The sequence below is a fragment of the Schistocerca piceifrons genome, chromosome 2 (genome assembly GCF_021461385.2).
Source record: "Schistocerca piceifrons isolate TAMUIC-IGC-003096 chromosome 2, iqSchPice1.1, whole genome shotgun sequence".
In the NCBI taxonomy this organism is placed as follows: domain Eukaryota; kingdom Metazoa; phylum Arthropoda; class Insecta; order Orthoptera; family Acrididae; genus Schistocerca; species Schistocerca piceifrons.
In genome coordinates this window covers 591,477,377-591,496,261 of record NC_060139.1, presented here as the reverse complement: position 1 = coordinate 591,496,261, position 18,885 = coordinate 591,477,377, and the positions used below count along the sequence as shown (strand labels likewise).

General features: G+C 43.2%; 1 protein-coding gene and 1 pseudogene across 10 annotated transcripts in view; both read left to right on the top strand.

Annotated features, from left to right (window-relative positions):
• The window catches only part of LOC124776660 (nuclear receptor coactivator 7), a 703,675-nt gene that overhangs the window by 404,671 nt on the left and 280,119 nt on the right, over nt 1-18,885 (top strand). The window lies entirely within an intron of this gene.
• Nucleotides 2,287-2,403, top strand: LOC124778256 (annotated as a pseudogene).

The window sequence follows — 18,885 nt, the reverse complement described above, 5'->3', positions numbered from 1 at the left end:
GTAGTTCGATATCTCGGTCAATGGAGCCAATGGACGCGAAAGGCAGCATTACCGGTGACGAGTCTCTGTTCACTATAGTTAGTTATGGTGAATCTTGCAGGCTATATGCTCGTGGTGCCTGAAAAATTTTCGTTCCTGACGTTGTGCCCAAAGCTGTGTCGGACATCATCAGGTTTGCTATAGGTTTCACTGAATTCCAGTACCAGTCTGGCTCGCATTTATAATATGAAACAGCGTAAGTGTCTTACACACAGACGGGGAAAGTCGCAACACCAGGGAGGAGTTGTGCGATATAAACTAAAGGTGGTACACGTGTTTCCACATCTGAAAGATGTCTCTTCAAATTTCATAACACTCGCTTAAGAGTGGCGCTAGTAGCACCACTGCGAGGATGCAAATCAGATTTGCTTTAACACGGGCTGTGACGGTCGTGAGCGTTACTTACCTATGAGATTGGACGTGGCGAGTTGATGTTAGTCAAGACTGCCTTCAAGGCTATGAAGACTCCATCAACACCTCACTGAGTTTGAACGATGTCGTGTAATAGGGCTACTAGAAGCTGGATGTTCCTTCTGCGATAGTGCAGAAAGACTTGGCAGGAATGGAGCCACTGTACATACGACCCACTTAAATAGTGGCTACTATTTATTCAGAACTGATACAAAAAGGTTACATGTTTGTACCTGTTACTGTCCTTCGAAGTAGTCACCAGCGTTGTGCAGAACCCGTGGCCAGCGATGTGGAAGGCGTAGTATACCGTTAGCAGAGCCTATTCTGTTGATGGTGCGAATGGAGCGGTCTAAATTTATGGTGATTCTCGTGTACGACTGTTAAGACTGTGATATTATTCTATCGCATTACGTTCCTCCACGGCAGACCGTCAATGTATAGTTTTACTGTTCGTCTTTGGAGCATCACCTGCGTGCGACCAGCTTTGCGAAACAAGCGGCGACAGTTCTGCGCAACCCACCCATCATTTTGCTCGGCAATGCACGGGTGCATACTGCGCAAGCTGTGGTTGCTCTGTTCTGTCGATGGGACTGGGAAGTATTGTACCTTCCAGCACACTCCCCGGACTTAAGTCCTTGTGACTTTGATTTGATTCGCTTCAGAACTGTTCCAGAGATTCGACAGGCAATAGACCGCTCCATTCGCACCATCAACAGGACAGGCTCTGCTAACGGTGTAATATGCCTTCCACATTGCTGGCAACGGGTTCTGCACAACGCTGGTGACTTCCTTGAAGGACAGTAACAGGTGCAAGCATGTAACTCTTTTGTATTGTTTGTGAATAAATAGGTGCCACTATTTAAGTTCAAACCCTTGTATTTGCTGGCAGCTGTGGTTACAAGATTGTGCGGTCGCAAGAAGATGGGCATCCGGACGCCACGTGGCACGAGAGAGAGAGAGAGAGAGAGAGAGAGAGAGAGAGAGAGCGAACGAACGAACGAACCAACCAACCAACCAACCATCGCTTTCGGCATATGGCTCTGGCGCATCTTACTACATCAGCAGCAACAATTTGAGCAGCAGTTCGCACCACAGTGACGAAACGTCCTGTTAAGGATTGGCTACTTCAAGGACAGCTGCGAACAAGACTCCCGTAGCGTGTGTTCCCTTGATCCCATATCACCGCCATGGGCGACTTCAGTGATGTCAAGCGAGAGCTCATTGGTGGGCGGGATGGAGGTCTGTTGTTTTTTCTAATGAAAGCTGTTCCTGCCTCGGTGCCAGTGATGGGCGAGTGTTGGTTAGGAGAAGGCCAGTTGAAGGCTTGCAACCAACCTGCCCGTGTGCTACACACACTGGACGAGCTGCACGTCGAGTTACCGGCTGGGGTGCGATTTCGTATGACAGCAGGAGTACACACGAGGTTATCCCACGCATCCTCAACGCAAATTTCTGTGTCACTCTGCTGATACGACCTGTTGCGCTGCCATTCATGGACGGCATCCCAGGGGATGTTTTCCAACTGGATAACAGTCGCCCACATACCGCTGTTGTAAACCAACATGCTCTGCAGTGTGTCGACATGTTGCCTTGGCCTGCTCGATCACCAGACCGGCTTCCAGTCCAGCACAGACGATAAAACATCGAACGACAACTCCAGCGTCTTCCACGACCAGCCTTCACCGTCCCCTCTCTATTGCCCAAATGCAACAGGCATGTAAGTCCATCCCACGAGCTGACATACGGCACCTGTACAGCACAATGTGCGCAAATTGGCGTGTTGCATTCATTGTTCTGGTGGTTAAACCGGTTATTAATGTACCAGCGTTTCTCATTTGCAACGGCCTTGCCGCAGTGGATACACCGGTTCCCGTGAGATCACCGAAGTTAAGCGCTGTCGGGCGTGGCCGGCACTTGGATGGGTGACCATCCAGCCGCCATGTGCTGTTGCTATTTTTCATGGTGTACTCAGCCTCGTGATGCCAATTGAGGAGCTACTCGACCGAGTAGTAGCGGCTCCGATCAAAGAAAACCATCATAACGACTGGGAGAGCGGTGTGCTGACGTCACGCCCCTCCTATATGCATCCTCAACTGAGGATGACACGGCGGTCGGATGGTTCCGATGACTCACTTGTAGCCTGAAGACGGAGTGCTTGTTTCTCATTTGCAATGGCTTGTCTTGCGCTTAGATCAACCTGTGATCTTGTAATGTTAATCACATATGTTACATAGACAAATGTATTCTCCAAATTTCAGTACTTCACATTACTTTCTGGTGCTGCGATTTTTTCCGTCAGTGCAGTTTCATATCAGCGCACACTCCGCTGCAGGCTGGAAAACTTTATCTGGAAACATCCCCCAGGCTGTGGCTAAGTCATGTCTACCCATCATTCGTTCTTCCAGGAGTGCTACTCCTGCAAGTTTGGTGGAAAACTTCTGTAAAATTTGGAAGGTAGGAGATAAGGTACTGGCTAAGTGAAGCAGTGGTGGCGGGTCGTGAGTCGTGCTCGGGTAGCTGAGTCGCAAGAGTACTTGCTCGCGAAAGGCCAAAGTCCTGGGTTCGACTCTCGGTCTAGCACACACTTTGTGTACCAGGAAGCTCTGCACACTCGAATGCAGAGTTAAATATTCATTCGTTTCTAACCAGCTAGGAAGTTGAACTCCTCTGTAGAGTAAAAATTCTTTCTGGAAACCATGCCCTACACAGTGACTGAACCATTACTGCACGGTATCCTTTCTTCCAGGAGTGGTAGTCCCGCAAGGTATGCAGGATAACTACTGCGAAGTTTGGAACGTAACAGATGAGGTGCTAGCAGAACCAAACCTCTGAGGGCGGGTCGTGAGTAGTGCGTCGTTGATAGCTCAGTCGGTAGAGCAATTGCCAGCGAAGGACGAAGGTCACAGGTGAATATATTGATCCGGCACACAGATTTAAACTAACAGCAATGTACGTTCCACACCAGCAGTGTTTTCTGAACGCGTCCCGACTTTGTGTCAATTTTGGTTTCGTCGAGAAGTGACAGGATTTTTAAACTTGCAAGAATGTACTCTTGGATGTAGCAGTAAACTGACGTCATGGACATTTATTTAAAACTCTCCGTGTTCACTCACCTGTGATCGTGAAATATGTGATGGGACAAGTCCAATTACGTAGCCTTCAGCGTCGACTACTGTATTTGTTATAGTTTGTTTCACGATCAGCACTGACCACAGCACGAAATTATTTTCGTGCTGTTTTGTCCTGTTTGAATTCATTGATATCTCACAGTTGTTGTTTGACATTCCTGTAAAAAATGTCTCTGTGCAGAAATTAAGTCTTTACCTTTTTTGTAAAACATATTTTTTCTTAATTGTACGGCGGCTTAAACGTGAAGAGGATAAAATAAGTAATCTTCTGTGTTACGTGAATAGTGAAGTTTCAACTATATTTAAATTACGCGAAGACACAAACGCCACACTGGAAAAACTGTCCCGTAATGATAAACCGGCGCACTCTGGCTGTTTAACTGTCCATCTGTTGACGATACAGTACTAGCCTCGGTGTCAAATCGCCGCTGTTGCGTCCGACGTGGCACTGATAGTTTTATTGATGTTCTGGAATGACTTGAATCTAGTCCCGGTCTGTAGTTTATTTTTGACTGTTCGATAAGCAAATTACTACTTGAGGTTTGTCATGCAAGGCTACCCCAGCAGTTTGCTACGTATTGTGTCCCCAGCTCCGAAAAACCGTACCGAACAAGGTTGAGAATTATCACATTGGACTCGTATTCGATAGGGTTGGGTCTAAAATCCCAGTGCTGCGTTCACCGTGATTCAGGTTGCGAGTAGCTTCCTTAAATCGCTGAAGGCAGATACAGGAATGCTTCCTTTGTAAAGCACACAGGTAACACTTGGACAACTGTTTGCCTTATGAAATACAGCTACTTATAATTGGGATAAAATGACTGCATCCAGGCGAGGAACAGCTTGAATACCGGATCCGTTTTATCAGTGGTCTGAATCTGCTGGCGTCTACCTAGATTCAGCTGTTCTGCGTGACTCAAGAGATGGGAGGCAGCGATGGGTCGGTTACAAGTCTCAGCACTCTATTATCTTGTTTGTGAAGCAGACGGATTTTCGAACTGACACGCTTCTGCTGACACGACTGATAACGCGAACAGGTTTTTCAGAGTAGCTGGCGTCTGCCAAGCCGGTGTATGAAACGCACAGTGAAGGGGTAAGAGGAAAGAAATTGTGCGGAGAACACTGTTTAAATTTTGATGCATTGTTTTCACCTAATAAAGTGGAAGTGTTCCGCCACGAAAGTATACGAAAAACATTACAAGTATTATAAAAATGAGTCAAATTTAAGCGCTGGGAATTTGGCGAATTTTCCGCAACAGAAAAGTGAATTAAATTTCACAGGCATCTTGGAGATAACGAAGAAATTGGGCGTAAAATACCTTCCGGCGCAGGATTTCGCTTGCCAAACGAGACAGATGTATGGGGCGTTGATTACATGTCTTCATCTTCCTATTATGTCTTAAAGAGCCTGCTTGCCTACAAACGAGGTGACATTCAAATCTTGTTTAAAATAATTTTCACTTCTAGTACTACCATTTTATACGTATGTATCATTGAAATGATGATTCTTTAAGTAACTGAGGTGTAAAATCGTCCGTGGTGCTTCAAAAAGATTATTTCATTATCACAAGATTGTCGCATATCTTCCGCATTAATGAACATAGAGGATGGATTTCAACTTGGGCACAGCACAAAGAAGATTTTATTGAAAACGACCATCTACTGTTACAACGTTATATTCATACGTGCACATAGAATCTTGGCTCACTTCCTATAATTACGTGTAGGATAGAGGTTTTAATAAACCTTTCACAGATGTTCAATGTGCTATCCACCAGATGACAGTCATTCTCTCCCTTACTGTAAAGAGCATGTACGCAGTTACAGCATTCACTGCAGGTGCCAGAGCGATAGTGTTCCGCCCTGTTAAAAAATAAACTTTTCGGTTTGCCCTCGCTGTTGTAGAAACAGCCAAATCTCCAACATACTAAAGTAAATGATTACTGTAACCTTCTTTACCTCAAGAAAAAACGGTACGTATCTTTCCTCGGGGAACAGGTCTAATGAATAAGACGGTGGTTTGATAGGTCTGGTAAATTTCTATGAAAGAATGGAAGATAGATGTTGCGCCATCTTGGATAGTAAGCTTCATTATTTAAGGGATGCTATAAAGAATTCCAACAATGTACAGCGTATAGTTCAAATGTTCAAATGTGTGTGAAATCTTATGGGACTTAACTGCTAAGGGCATCAGTCCCTAAGCTTACAAACTACTTAACCAAAATTATCCTAAGGACAAACACACACACCCATGCCCGAGGGAGGACTCGAACCTACACCGGGACCAGCCGCACAGCCCATGGCTGCAGCGCCTGACCGCTCGGCTAATCCCGCGCGGCGTACAGTTCGCTGACAGCAGTCTGAATTGCTCAGTATGTCGACTGCGTTTGGAAATAGAGAAAACAGAGTTTAGTGCTATCACTAACAGTTTTCCTTAGAAACTGTTGTACAAATCAAAACAGAAACGTATGGAGTTCACTTGGACTCTGTCCCATCATTTACAAAGTAAATGAAAAGTAAATGATTGATTGAATTTAAACATGATCGGACAAGTACCGAAGACGAAGCGCACTTCGGGCGTCCAATTGATGTCGCCACAAAGGTAGCCACTGACAGAATTCATGATACGGTAATGCAAGACTGCCGGATAAAAATACGTGAGATTGCTGAGCATGTAGGCATCTCAACTGAGCGAGTGCGTAATGTCGTGCGCGGAGAAGACGGTGTGAAGAAGCTGTGTGCAAAGTGGATGCCCGATTGCTCATAGTCGACCAAAAGTGCATCTGGCACAACATTTCAACTTAGTGTCTGGCGATTCTTAATCACAATCCGGTAGACTTTTTACACCGATTTGTGATTGTTGATGAAATCTTTGTCCATTGTTACGCATCAGAGCCAATAAGGCAGTCGAAACAATGGACAAAGGCTGGTGAAACTACCGAAGAAGGGAAAAACCGAATTGTCAGCTGGCAGGGTGGAGATCACTTCATTTTGGTATTCCCAAGGAATAATTGTCAGAGATTATTTGGAAAAAGGAACAACCATAACTAGACCGTATTATGCTTCATTGCTGGATCGTTTAGACTTGCGTTGCGTGAAAAAAGACCAACGCTGGAAGGTGCTCTTTCACGAAGGTGCTCTTTCACCAGGATAATGCACCCTCCCTAGCATGAACGGTGAATAGGTTCCTCATCACTCCATTAACCAAACGTAACCCCAAGCCACTTCTTCCTGCTCGCTAACTAGAACTTCGGCTTTTTGGGTAGAAATTGTCATCAAATGAGGAAGTGATAGTTGCAGGCAGCGAATATTTTGCAGTGTTCGACAGATCCTTTTTTTCCAACGAAAAAATTGGAGGATTGGTGGAGCAAGTGTATATCCCTTAAAGGCGACTATGTAGAGAAGTAAGGCGAGTTGTTTACAAAACAAACTTTTTTTTTATTTTTTACCCCGAAACCAGCGTCATTTGGTAGATGCTGATGATACCGGCAACCTCTTTCAGATCCTTTTCAGATTTCTGCGCACTGAAATCTTGTACTGAGTCCTTTATTAGGCATTCGACAAACACAAGCGTCATAAAGTTTATATTGTTCTTATCAAATATGGCTTTTCCAGCAAGATATTGTAATCAAAATTGTGTTTAAGTGTCACAGTCCACATTAACTTAACATTCTTGCGGTGCTGGTGCGAATACAAAATATACATTGAGATAAATCATTGCTAAATATTTCCATCTCTCACCTTTTTACGGCTCTGACCTACAAGTCAATCACAAGTATTTTAGGTTTGATTTTTCAAGATATAAAAATTATTTTTATTTACCAATTTCTCATAGTGTCGAATGTGGATGATATGTGAAAGTGGCATTTTAATTTTATTTTTTTCCAATGAATAAAGTGATACAAGATATTTATCTTCGCATCAGAGAGTGCTACTAGATATGAAAACATTTAAGCAAAAAATGAAGTTCAGATAGAACGGTTTCCCAGAACTTTGAAGTGGATCAAATTTGATGTTCTTCTTCCCGATGGAGTCATCTTTAAGTGGAGATAAGAACTAGTAACGGCAATAAAAATCGGCTTTTCATTATTATTTATACTTAATACTGCGACTCAAGTGTTACAGTGCACAAGCTATAATCTGTACTGCCCCAGTAAAAAACGAAAAACACGAAAGTACAGAATGGGAAAAGCGTTTTTTCTCAACATTTTTAATAAAAAAGCCGATTTATCGTACTTTATATGCATTGTAACAGCTTAATGGCCTACGTACTAAGCGCATAAAAAGTTGAAGTCTGTAGGTCAACTCAATAACGGGTAGATCTCTCAAAATACGGAAAATGGTGCGTGATTGAAGACAAAGTACGTACCCGCGAGCTTTCAAACCAGAGTTTATCAAAAATGGTTATAGATAGGACAGTATTGTTTGGCTCTTCGAGTATTAAGACATTTATGTCTCCAAGTAACAATTATGATTAAATTCTGAAATTGTCACTTTATCACCCTCTGAGAGACTACACGGAATGACCCACACATACTATTTCCATACCGGGAAATAGTCTAAATCCAGAAGTAAGTGAGCCCTGAGTTATCCAACCAACGCCTTGAACAGTCATAACGGCATGACAGGGTCCCTTATTCATGTCAATATATGTCAGAGAATATCTACATATCTGTGTTTCCGTAATAGAATCACGTTTACTTCGGGTTGCGTGAGGCAACAAATGTGGTCCTCCACGGACATGAATAACCAGTCCTAAACATGAAGCCACCGCCAAGTAGGGCTTACAGGAAGTCACAAATTTGATGCAGGATGCAGTTTTTTGTCGTATTCGCAGTGGAGTGTTAGAAACTGGTTCCACCAGCGAAGCGTGATACCTTTCTTTTTTTAAAAAAGGAAGTGGCATTGCTACTTCGGTGTTTATATAATGATTGTGATTGCTTCCATCATTTGATGATAATGGTTTTAACAGTCCTCTTCTCATCCTTTGTAGCTGCACGTTGTCAGAAAGCACGTCCTTAACGCGATGTACACGGTATAGGGCCTTTGCTATGCAAGCGGTTCCAGTACGCGACTTACTGGACCACATGAAATGTATTCGTTGCTGAAAATACGGACAGCCATCAGCTATATAATGAAATTACGACAGTGAATATTTGCGCCGGATCGGGATTAGAACCCGGTTTTCGGAACGGTCACGTTACCATTAGGCTATCCGAGCACGTTCCAAGGCCAGGAAACGCGTCTACAACCTGCATTCGTACATTTATTACGTATATTCCAGTACAATGGTTTAAAATGTCTCACCTGTACGGGTATATACGTAATAAATGTAAGAGTGCAGTTGTAGTCGCGTGGTTGACGATATGTACAGGAGATGGGCAAAATAATATGAACAGTGCTAGCAATGGGATGGTTGTGTCAGACGGTCAACAACGCAGGTAAGGCACGTGTCACGCTGGACTGCGTGTTCAGTGCGGACTAACACAGTTCCAAAGAGGGCAGATCATGGGGGCTCCACTATCTGGAGCATCAGTAACAAAGACAGCCAACTTGTTGAATGTTTCAAGAGCAACTGTTTAAACAGTGATGACAGCCTACACAAAACATGGAAAGACAACATCGTGTAAATGTAATAGTGGGAGCAAATCAAAACTAAATAACAGAGGTGGTCGTACGCCAAAACGAATTGTTTCAAAACAACACAAAACTATGGCGGCTAAGTGACTGCAGACTCAGCAGCCATTTAGAAACCCAGTATCTATCAACATTGTCCGCCGGGAACTCCATAAAGCGAATATTCATGGCCGAACTGCTATACCGAAACAATTAGTGGCGACAAACAGCGCAAAGAAGCGTAAAACAGGGTGCCAGGAACGTTAATCCCGGACGGCTGATCAGTGGAAACACGTAATATGATCCGACGCAACGTTTTCGTTATTTCCAACATCGGGCCGGGTTTAAGTCTTCAGAACGCCAAAAGAAGCCTACAATGCTGATTGCTTTATGCCAGCGGCTAACATGGAGGTGGAAGTGCGACGGTGAGAGCAGCCATATCATGGTATTCTGTTGATCCTATCATTACTCTCAAATGTCGTGTTACAGCCAACGATTATGTGCACATGTTAGGTGACCAGGTGCACCCCATGATTCAGATATTGTTCCCCAACAATGATGCCAAATTTCCGGACGATAATGCACCCATTCACACAGCCATGACAGAACTATCGTGGTATGAGGAGCGGGCAACTCAACTGCAGCGTCTTCCTTGGCCAGCACAGTCGCCGGACTTGAACATTATCGAACCCTTGGCGGCGCTACTGGAGCGCAGACTCTGGAGAAGATTTGCGCCTCTCGTCACTACCGGAGTAGAAAAGGACCTGATCGTAGTGTGAGATAACATTTCACTGCAGACTATACAGTCATTGTATGCCATTATTCCAAGAAGAATCGCAGCTGTATTATGGGAAAATGGAGGTCCAACCCCTTATTAATAAACCATTCCCAAATAAGTACAGGTGTTCACATTATTTTGCCTATCCCCTGTAGAAGTTTGTGTTTGGCCGTTGAGCGTGCTCGGGTAATAATCAAACACGATAAGCGTGAAATCCGCGTTAGAGTCACTGTTCAAACTTTCATTGTAATTCCGTTATACAGCTGATGGTTGTCCGTTTTCGTAACTGCGAATACGTTTCATGTATTTCATAACGGCGATAGTCCTTGGCACATCCATCCATGTCCGATGGAACACTGCATCGTACTTCTGAACAGCACAGACACTGCGATATCGCATTTGGACAGTGTCGAAGAAGGAACGATTCCCTACTTGATCTAACACATCTGTCGGTTGGGGTAACAAAGTTGCCGTTTGGGGTGGAACGTCGTGCGCAGGAGTCTGAAAGCCTCGGCTGCCAATCTGCTGTTAGTACAGCAAAGCTGCTGCCGTTGTCACGCGCTCCGAAATTGTTGATAAAGTTGATCTATGAAACTAGTAGTTGGAGAGAGCACTGTCCATCCTGGTACCAGCTGATTCCTTTTCCTCTTCTCTTTCCAGGAGCGCCTCCCTGACGTACGAGAGTGGCCCTTGGAACGTTTGAAACATGATGCGTTGTAGCGAATCGGCAGTGGGGCTGCAGAATGATCAGTTCGTTTATTATGAGTATTATGTTTATTATGATACCGTGCAATCTTGCCAGAATCATGCCACTGGGATGTAGGTGACATAACTGAAGCAACACATAAACTGCAAACATCTATTTCCACACGTTTCTTCTTTCTTGCTGTCAACTTCACGTGCTTTCTGCTGCTATGGGCTGCGAACTGAGTTCGTGAACATGTTCTGTTTGGCTTGGTGGGACTTTGATCAAAAATACCTATTTTGCTTGTAGGGCACCTTAGTCTCTGGTTGTAATTAATATGTCTGCCTCTTTACACACGTAAATTAATGTCTTAAACTATTTTCGTTGTTCTCTTTCCACACTTTCTACCATTCACCCGCGTGTGCTGTAATACGCTCTTGTCATCAACGCCTCTTCGTCAAACTGGATGGCTCTGTTGGTCCTTCGTAGTAGTCACTTTACCTAACATCTCCACATCACACTCTAAAAGTCACCAAACGGTGCGTGGCGGCGAGTGGGAAGAATGATAGTCGATAAGCATCAAATTTCTCTAATTTTCTCGTCTTGGTCGTTTCGTGAGATGTATGTGGAAGGAAGTAATATGTTATACTTTTCCCCGAAAGTGCTCACGCGTAATTGCAACAGTAAGCCCCTCAGTGGTGCACAACGCCTCTTTTGTAATGTCTGCCACTGGAGTTTGTCGAGCATAACACTAGGGCTTTCTTTGCTGTCGACGAGAATTTCATATTATTTAGTAAAACCAGCTGAAAAATGTGACACACATTGAGCAAGCTGTGAACAAATCATGTTCAAAACACGCGAGAAGTTCGTCACATTGACACTCTGTTACAGCATTACAGAGCAGTATTCCACTCAAAGCGTGTTTCAAACTATAAGTGAAAAGTTTGCCAAAATCCCTACAGTCGTCCCTGAGATTAACGTACAGGCAGATACTGAGCGGTGACATTAATTTATGAAAACTGTAGACGTCACAGTGGCCTCAATTTTTCTGAACTATATCGTCAGTGTTTTGGGAAGTTCATGGGACAGCGGCGGATTGATCGTTGTTATTTATCGTATATAGGGACGGACATAACGCTTCGAGGTACAACAACCACTACTGAGTTGACGCGGACGCTGTCGCGAAACGCGGCGATTTTGATCATTTTCATGTACTCAGCTTCAGGTCTGTAGAAGTTGACGAAAAACAGAATTTTTTTTAGAAAGAACCAAGATATCAAGCTACATGATTTAATTCTTCACTCCAATCACTCCCCTATACTGTATTGTTTTGTATCTGCTGGCGGTTATTGTCTCTGTTGCTTAATGGAAGTCTTTGCCTTGGCGTGATCGCGTGCAGTCGCGCTCCATCTGTTCGGATTACTTTGGCAGGCTAGCGGTGTGCTGCGGCACCGTTACGTTATTTATGGAACAGGTGTAAGTCACTGGATAAAATATTTGGCAGACTGATCAATTCTGTTACATTGGGAGTTGACATTTCGTTTATAATTAACTTCTAACTACACTCGTCAAAATGTGCGTCGTAAGCACACGCGTTGAGTATTTACACCACTCTGAAATGCTGCCATATAATATCAGAATGTTAATAAAATATTCGTATAAGTAGGTATTAGTCTTCCGCCAAAAATTACATGCAAATTAACAACAAACATAATAAACAAACTTTGTAATGACAATTACAGCTTCCCCACATCTTTATCATCTACATTGCCCGCACCTTTTGCAAGCAGTCACGGTAAACTCGTGGTCTTTACATACCGATCTTTCACGTACACTCGGTGTAATTTTTGTCACGATGTTCTTATTTCCTACAAGTCAAACACATCTTCATCTGTGTTGGTCGATTGTTCAGCTTGTCTTTTTATTTCCCTGGGAAAAGTATCTTCAGGCATTTTTTTTTCAAATGTACTAAAACGTGATAGGTTTTTCGAAAAATGTCTGCGGTATTTGAGTGAGTCTCCTCAGTGTGTACTGCTTAGTAGCATTTTAACTTTTCGTTTTTGGGTCATAAGTCTTCTGATGGTTTGACGCGGAACACCACGAATTTTTCTCTTCTGACAGTCTCTTCGTATGAGAGCAGGACTTGCACTCGAAGTCCTCAGTTATTTGCGGATGTATTCCAATCTCTGTCTTCTTCTATAATATTCATCTTCCTTGACTCCCTCTAGTACAGTGGTCGACAAACATTTTTGCTCAAGAGCCAGTACTGACATCGTGGGGCAGCGTCCCAGGCCGCATATGTACCACTCTTTTTATTGATTACTAATTTACATAAATTAGTACGTTATGAGCTCCCAGTAGTCTAACTATATTAAGAGCGCGATAAGCTGGCTGCCGATCCCCCACGTAGTTACCATCAGAAGTCGGCACCATTGGGAACCTTTTGTGTCGACTGTTACGCCTGCCTTCCTCAGACCCCAAAGCTGTGACACTGTTATTGCGAAGTTTTCTGTTTTGTGAGCAGGTGATTAATTGATGAGTAACAGTAAGTGCACTTACATTTAAATTGATTATGCAATATGCATCGCGATCACAAGTACATACTAAATGTTTTGAATGTTGTTTTTTCCCCTACGGATTGCGTTGTATTACAGCATAATTTCGTATTCTTTGGTACAAATATGTATCGCATTTGAATTTGACCGTCTCGGTAATGAGCATTCACGATTCCACGTTTCTTCCGTTTGAAATTTATGCCATGGCAACTGATCGGTACGAGGCACACACGTACATGCGTTACCAGCAGTGGAAGATACACAAAAAAAAAACATTCCTCTCTCACATTCTCAACACCGCGATGGCCGCGCTGCTTACCCCTCCGCCCCTGAGGTAAGCGGCTACTTCGCTCGCGGCCGAATTCCTCGACGAAAATTAATATTAAGCACGTCTTTAAAAACTACTGTCGCTGTTAAGTATTTTTATTGACTACTGCTTGTGAGCAGGAAAGAGCTGTTAATGTCACCTGACGTTTTGGGGTACGGCTGTTAGTTGCTGTATCCATAATATTATAAAATATGGTCGAGAACTGCAGGCCGCACGAATACTTGAATCGGTCGGCATGCAGACCGCAGCTTGACCACCACTGCTCTAGTACCTTTGAAGTTACGTCCTGATTATTAGCAGTTGTCAACCTATCCCTTCATGCCAGCATATCCCGTATGTTCCTTTCTTCGCAGGTTTTGCGGACTGCTTCCTTATTCCTTATCAGTGGACTATTTTTCAACATCCTTCACGGCACCTCATTTCTGACGTGTAGATTCTCATCTTTTCCAGTTTTATCCACAGTCCATGATTCACTACCACACACTGCTTTGCCCAAACGTCAATTCTCTGGAATTTCTTCCTTGAATTAAGGCATTTGTTTGATATTAGTAGATTTTTCTTGGGCAGGAATGCACTCTGCCTGTGTCCGTGTGCTTTTTATGTTGTTCTTCCTTCATCTGTCGTTTGTTACGTTGCTTCAAGGTGGCAGTATTCCCTCACTTCATCTACTTCGTGGTCTTCAGTTTTAATGTTAAGTTCATCGCTAATCTCAATTTGCTGCTCATCATTTCTTTCGTCTTTCTTTGGTTTACTGTTAATCCATTTTCTGTACTGATTAGACGGTTAATTCCATTCAACACGTACTGTATTTCTTCTTCACTTTTACTGAGGATACCAAAATCATAAGCGAATCTTATCGTTAATATTCTTACACCCTAAATTTGTCTCATTCTTGAACCTTTATTTCCGTCGTTGCTTCTTCAACGTATACATTTAGCAGTAGGGACGAAAGACTTATGTCCCTGTCTTAAACCATTTTCACATTAAATGTATTCGTAGTTGGGAATGTGGACACCTATAAACTCTATAATTCAATGACAATGAAAATTTATGCCGGACGGGGATTCGAACCTGGATTTCCCTCATGTCGTGAGCGGTCGTGTTGGTATTAGGCCATCGCGAGCGCTCGTCTTACCATTGCTATCCGAGCAAGACTCACGGCCAGACCCAAACTTCGATATGTCGTCAACCATGTGTAGGTAATGTACATTCATATGTGTATTCCCATACAGGTGAGATATTGTAATTGAAACTCGCGTGCCCGGTGTCGGCGTATAAATAAGATAATGCAGTGCCCGTGTTGCTCAGAAATACAGTTCCTTCGGACATGTATTCATGATCCTCGTGCTAACGAAACCACAATGATGGACGATGCGAGCCGTTTGAACAGGGGAGTCGTCGTCTTGGAACACAGTGTCACCATTGGGAAGCAAACATTGTACCTTGGGATAGACCTGATCAGCCAGAATGATCAGACAATCGTCGGCAGTCATGCGACGTTGCAGAGTAACTATGGGGCGCATGGAATTACACAGTATGACTGCCCAAATAATCACCGAACCACCACGTTTCACTTTCTGCAGCAAGCAGTATGTATAATAGGTTTGGAACGGCGTACGCCAGACATAAACTCGGCCACAAGTTGGAAATAGTGTGAAACAAGGCTCATCCGACCAAATGACCACCTTCCATCGCTCCACAGGCCAGGTTTTATGGCTTCGGCGGTACCACGCCTCCCTATTACCGCTTTTTCATCACTGAAATGTAGTTTTGGAATTGCAACTCGCCTTGCGATTTCCAGCTTACGGATCTCCCTTCGTGTAGTTTTGGTACTGACAGATTTCACGAGTGCGACATTCAGTTCTGCAGCGCCTGTTGCAGCTGTTGTCCAATTTTTCGTCATCCTCTTCAATGACAGTACGTCTCGGTCACTTCACACACACTTACGTCCGCGTTGTGACTTAGTGGATGATTATTCTCCGCTATGCCTGTATGCTATATAAATCTTCGGTATAGTGCCTCCTGAAACACCAAACATTTCGGCTCCATTGGTTACCGTACAGGTATCAACAATTTCCCCACGTTCGAATTCACTTAGTTCCGCCATAATGGACTCATAACTACACGGAACGCTGTCCTGACCACGACTGGCGTTGCAAATGTGTTGAGGGCACTGCACAGGTGCCGTTATGGTCAGATGCAACAGCACCACTTACAGGCTGGCCAACATACGCATTTATCAGGTTAACTTCCATTTGGAAAGTGGATGCTCTCAGCGTCTGCATGTGATTATTTTATTAGTGCAGCAATCGGTCTTCCCGCGCCCGGGTTCCCGGGTTCGATTCCCGGCGGGGTCAGGGATTTTCTCTGCCTCGTGATGACTGTGTGTTGGGTGATGTCCTTAGGTTAGTTAGGTTTAAGTAGTTCTAAGTTCTGGGGGACTGATGACCATAGAAGTTAAGTCCCATAGTGCTCAGAGCCATTTGAACCATTTGAAGCAATCGGTCGTCCTTTTTTTATTATGCAAATCCAGATTTCGGCTAGTGGCTAGCCATTCCCAATGCGTTATTTTTTATTCTCATTGCATGTAAGTCCCTGTTGTTCGGGCGTCAGTCAGAGTTCTTTGAATACCGTAACTGATGCCCGAACAGCTGGTTCTTACATGCATTGAGAATAAAAAAAATAGCGCATTGAGAGTGTCTAGCTACTAGCCGAAATCTGAATTTCCATAATAAAATCTAAAAAGAACGATCGATTGCTGCACTCTATGAATCCGCATATTTTTGTCCAACTTCTATATTTGTTGTTCATATCAGCAACTTGGACACATGAGCTGTTACGATGAGAGTGCGATAGCTCTGGCACGTATGTGCCCTCGCTATCTTCACGATCGTGTGGATAATTTTTTTTCCGAGAGTCTGATCGCATCTCCAGTCTCATATATTCTGCACACAAATTTTAGTAGTATTTTGTTGCCACTTCCTTCAGTGATTGTAGAAATTCATCGACTGTTTCTACCTAGTGTGTTCTATAATTAAAAAATTACGCTCAGTAATACTTTCCTTGTTCTTTCTGATAGTGTGCAGGTACTTGACAACTGATTAGGCAGTTCCATATATTATCTTGGGCTTTTTGCACTCAGGGCCAACTGCAGATTCTCTGTGGATAATAGAAACCAAAATAATTACCCTGTTTCTCTTGGGAACGTGAGACACTGACAATAATATATTTCTGAAACCCAAAAATAGACAGACTAACTATGCTTGTTGTATGTGGCAGTAATTCTTATTGTAACTCATTGTTTCAACTATATTATTCAAAAGAGACATCACTAAACAAAAATTGGTGTGCTAATTATCGCAAGTTATATTACTTTTTTCAGTTGTTCAAGTAAACGATGAGAGGAGATATCAGTTAGTGCATTTTACACTTTGTATTGAGCTGTTGGTTGCAAAGCACACTATACCTCTAAATTAGGAACCTTCAAGATGTGTAGTCCCACAGGACAAACAACTTCGAACCATACTTAACCGGTTTGTTTGGAATATACGGAATGAAGTTAGTTTTTCCTGTGCGGTACAAGCGTCTCATTGACTGTTATTTGTTACACAAACACTAGTTGAATTTGCAGATTTCGACAAAACCGTCGACAGTAAATGGAATTGCTGAACGTTTGTTACTTCTTCTCTGTATTCCCTAATAGTCCTGTAACCAAATCTAACAGCAGCAAAAGAATAGAAGCAGATTTCAGCCAATGCATGCTCTGAGTATCTGTGGCGTGGTTCCGTTAGTTGCCCAAATTTTTTAAAAAAAGTGTGTGGCTATTGTTTCTTAGCTACCGCCAAAATCTGTAAATGTTAACATTTCCCCCTTTGTAGTATCTTTTGCATCACATATACACTCGTAGTTCATTCGCGTTCATGCAGTCTCCAAAACTGTGCAGTCAATTATGTTTTCAATAATCTTTTTAGCGGGGCTTTAGCTGGAAAATTATAACTTCCGGTAATCACATAATCCTTTAAAATTCTCCAAACAGCCCTAAGGTACGTTGCTCTGACGTCTCTTTTTCTTTTACAACAGAATACTTCCTCTGTTGATCGCCTTCCTGTTGCTAGACAAGTTTTCACGTTTGACAGTAGGTCGGTTTGAACAGAGGAAGTCCAGTTAAACTGATGGATATCAAATGAGACACATGATACATCAAAAAGGCATTTCCTAAATGAGTTAAAATCTAATTCTTGGAGCTAAATGAGCGTTGACACTAATCTGTTGTTATAGCAGTAGCGTCCGAAGCGCGAGGCATTGGAAGCAGATCACGGGGCTCCCCTTCATTATTTCTATATTCCTTGTACTCCTTGAAAGCTCTTATTTTTCTGTTTGAGATAACAAATTGTTTGCCGAGATAAACAATACTTCCTTCTCCATAAGTTAAAGCTAGCTTCTCGGACCGTTCAGATGGACTAACACTGTCGGAGTCAGAACAACTCATTATAACTACTACTATTTTGCAAATTTGATTAATTCCAACGCAAGAAGGCTAAGTAGTTAAGCCTTGCTTCTAAATTGTCAACATGACTCTTGTAAAACGGTCCCGCATGAATGACCCGTATGTTATTGGACCTTAATACAGGCACAGATTGGAATTTACTTAATTTAGTCATACTGTTAGCTACTTCGGTATCATGCTTGCTGCAGTGACTGAGATACTCTAACAATTCTTCTTATCCGTTTAACTGTTGTTGTCAGTGGTATTTCCCTCTTTTGAAGTTTACATGAAACACCAGCTATTTTTATAAGTGCAGCCAACATTATTCCTAAAGTTTCTACAAACTCTGCATTTCTTAAGTACGCTCATGTTCAGAAAAAAAAGGCGCGAATGGTTCCAAAGTTTAACTGTTGTGGATGGCGTTGGGTCATAGCGCTGCACACATCGTTTCATCATGTCCCACACATTTTCGACTGGCGACAAGTCTGTGATATGGCGGGCCAGGCCAAAACGCTGTCATCCCGTGACACCAAAAAGGCGCGTGTTCGTGCAGCAACATGTGGTCGTGCGTTGCCTTGCTGAAAAATGGCGTCTGCGGTGTTGTGCAGAAAGGGTGTAGCTACGGGTCGCAGGATGTCATTGACATATACTTATATGGATATGGTGTCTGTTTTTGTGGCATGTCCGAAAGAACTGACGCCATTGATGACCTGCAGCCGTCTAGAACGAAATTAGAATTAAATCAATACCTTAAGCTGCTGACGGGCGTTGATATATATAAACGGGGACAGATGAAAGTGTGTGCACCGACCGGGACTCGAATCCAGGATCTCCTGCTTACATGGCAGACGCTCTATCCATC